This window comes from Hordeum vulgare, chromosome 3H (assembly GCF_904849725.1).
Source record: "Hordeum vulgare subsp. vulgare chromosome 3H, MorexV3_pseudomolecules_assembly, whole genome shotgun sequence".
In the NCBI taxonomy this organism is placed as follows: domain Eukaryota; kingdom Viridiplantae; phylum Streptophyta; class Magnoliopsida; order Poales; family Poaceae; genus Hordeum; species Hordeum vulgare.
The window spans coordinates 383,276,374-383,280,198 of NC_058520.1; positions in this window are offsets into that span (position 1 = coordinate 383,276,374).

Below are 3,825 nucleotides of genomic sequence, written 5' to 3' on the forward strand. Positions count from 1 at the left end.
GGCGGCTTGAGTCACAGCCCCTGGCGGCCCACCTTCTTACTGCTTCTTGGCATCTTGACCCGGCGCCGTAGGGAGGGTTACGTCCTGGTATTATATCCCCGACATTAGGCCCCATATTGACTTGAACTTGTTCAGATCAAGCTCTCTTGATCAAGTAATGAGCTGACAATATTGTTGTTTTCCCAATTTCATCAAATGCCAGCTTGTTGCTTTTGTTGTGTGCTCATGACGTCACCTGTCAGAATTTTAATTTTGTTAGGATGCATCATAACCAGTCCTGTGGATGCATTTCCCCCCGGAAATAATGTTGTTATGACATCACCTACAATGTTCTTACTGCGACTCATCTATTCCCGCGCCTCTCAGGTCTCACTTCGAATGCTATAAATACGGGTGAAGGGTCCCATATTTTCACTATTACCCCCTCTTCCAGTCTTCTTCGTCTTCCTTTGGCTCAAACACCTTGTCGCGCCATTGCTGTTGCTTGCTTTCAACAGTTGTCTTGCGTCGCTGCGATTCCTCGTCTCCTCATGGATTTATTCAAGCTCCTTAGACATCTCCACTGATCGACGAGGTATGTCACCTTTATTCTTTGTAGATCCTTCGTCTGAATTTACTTTGGAGTTCCTTGGAGACCTCGAGGGTTCCTCCTCTCTATTCATCGGTATTCCTACCTTCCTCATGTTTCAGATCTTTCATTTCCACCGAAAAGGGATAATGGGCATGAATGACTTCGTTTTTCCCGTAGGATATTACACTCCATCTCAAGATTTTTGTGATGCGTACCAACTGCCATTGCTATGCTTTTGCGGTTTACTAATTATTTTCCTTTTCCAAATCTCCTCTAGATCCACGGTTGTAGCTATTTTGATAGGAAACGATTTCTCCTGTACCCAAAAGAATCAGAAAGGACTTTGTCTAGTGTAAGATGCCTTTTATTGTCACTGTCTTGTATAAATGATTTGAACCTGTCACAAATAAGTATTGTTGGCTTATATGTGTGGTGACTCTTCTATTAAGGATGTCTATACTCTCTTATCTTTGACCATAACATGGATGTTTTTGCAATCTTGTGACTCACGTCCAGGCTTGTCATGATGTCGAAGACATCCATCTGCAATTGGGTTCCTTCACGAGTTTCAGAAGAGCTTATCCAGGGCTACATAGATCAAGGTTTATTGTCTTCCAAGGAAGTAATTAGATGGCGAGTTCCTCAAGGGAGACATGCCCAAATCCTAATGAAGGAGAAGTTATGGTTTTTATAGATCACCTTCTGAGAGGTTTTCTCCTGCTGGATCAAAGTTCTTCCGGGATGTACTCAACTTTATTCACCATGATCCACAATATTTGCCCCCTAATTCCATATCTAATTTTTGCCAATTTGAAGTTTTATGCAAGGCTAACTTGCAAATGGAACCCACTGTTCCACTCTTTCTAGAATTATTTTATTCGAACCGCCAGACTGAGTGCATGGATGGCCCCAGCCAAGAACTGGGTGGTATTTCAATTCAAAGGTGCCTAAATGGCAGCTTACCTTCTGCTGCCCTGCCAAATCATCCAAAGGGTGGAACAAAACTTGGCTCTATTGGCAAAATACTGCCCCCTCACATGAACATCCGTTAACAGGTTATAGACCAAATCGCCTTCCAATGGATTTTCAACTTGCCGGCCAACTTTCTCAAGAAGAACATGGCAAGTTTGCCTTTTTTTCCAAAAATTGGTGACTCTTCGTTCTCAGGGTCTGACCAGAGTGGACTTGACCTGTTGTTGGGCATCCTGGATGATCCTCCCGCTCAGCCGTCGAAATGCTCTTATGTGCAAGTATTCTGGTCGTGTAGATGACCCTCAAAGATATAGCACATTGATTTTGATAGATGATGAAGTAAATAAGGTTGTGAAGAAACTCCTTTGAGAAACTCAAGCAGTCTATGACCAAGTCATTTTGAAACCCTTCAATGCTCTCAACCCCGCTCGTCCCGTAAGAAGCTTAACTCATCACCTGATTATCTTTGCGATAACGTCTCCAATCTTTTGAATACCTTTGCTTTTATTTTATCTTGCAGGCTTCTTCTTCATTTTGGAAGAAGAAAAGGAAAGTCCCGGTTAGCAAATCTAAAGGCGTCCCTCCCAAGAAAAGGAGTAAGGTGGCTTCTACTACTTTAATTATTCGGGGCGAGTCTCCATCAGCCAGTGTATCTCACCAGTCAGCTACCCGGAAACTTCAAGGTGAGGCGCCTCATAGTCGAACTCAATCTCGTCCCCAAGCTGGTCTTTTTAGACAACCTCTCAATCCTACTAATTCAAATTATCAAGAATCCCTCCCCTCATATGGCGACTCATCTTCTTTGAAGTTGCCTCCTTTTGTTCTTAATCAAGGGTAAGTTTCCCCTATTTTCGTAGCATATGTTTTCCTGTTAGTATTTTCTGAAGTTTTTTCTGCCACCTTGTTATATTGAGCCACGACCAAGATATGAAATATTGGCAATTCTTCTGTTACTCCTGAACTAGAAAATCTGGACACGGGGGCTTCCCCAACCCCCGAGCGAGTTTAAAATAATCAAGGGAGTTAAGTTGATCTATCTCACCCTTAGGTAGGAAAAACCATTGCTTCATCTCCGGCCGTTGAATTTGACTTGATAATTTCTCAGCAACCCGCAAAAGTTGTCCCTTGTAATGCAAACGCAGAAGTGGTTACCCTTGGGTCAAGCTATGTTACTCCTGGACCTTCTAATGTATTATCAAAAAAATCCATGAGAGGACTTTGTCCCATCTAATAAAGGGGAAGCTAAACTGAAGTCTCTGCACCATGATGCTCTTGATGTTGAAGAATTGTACGCTGGCTATCTTGAGCGTCTTTCTTCAAGCCGACAAATGGAAGCTGGACTTGTAGATAAAATAAAAATGAAGTATGAGGTAAACTACGTAACTCATATTTATATACTCTCGTGTAGCCCCCAAGGGTCGGCTCATTTCCTTGAGATGGGTCGGGTCTTGTTATTTTTGAAGATGAATTCGACCTGTAGCCCCCAAGGGCCGGCTTATCTCCTTGAGATGGGTCGGGTCTTGTTATTTTTTGAAAATGAATTCGACCTATAGCCCCCAAGGGCCAACTCATCTCCTTGAGATGGGCTGGGTCTTGTTTCCATCATATTAGCTTGAAAGAACTGATATGCAGTCGCCCCCAAGTGCTAAGTATATTGCTTGAAATGTGCTTGGGACTTGTTATCATAATAGTTATCTAGTCGTGTCTTTGACTCACTATCACCATAATTTCTATGCAGGAGAACTTGAAGTCCGCCGAGTCGACAATCTCGGATTTGACCAAGGCTCGTGAATTGGGACAACTCGCCCGAGCAGAACTTGAGGAGAAACTTCATTTATCTTTGGACCAAATGGATAAAATTAAGGCGGGTTTTGTGATAGAAAGAGAATCATTTGATAGCGAAAAAGACATTTTGACCAAATGCTCCAAAGGCGCCGAAAACAAGCTCAAAATGTCTCATAAGAGCTGTCCAAGTTGAAAAAACACATTGACCAGATGACTCATGCTATCTTTGGCAAGTGTATGTGAAACTTTATCTTCCTTTCGGAAACAACCAATATTGTGACATTTTATGTGCTTGATTCCTTGCAGGCCTCCGTACGCACGATATCCAATATAATTGTATATACTCTAACTGAGAAACTATATACTAGGAGATTTTTGCACAATCAAGGTCATTGCCGGTCAAGCTTATAAAAGACATCCTGGTGTTCCTTTCCACAATCCCTAGACAGATTGGAGAGCTCAAGAGATCAGCTGCTAGCGTTGGAGCCACATATTCT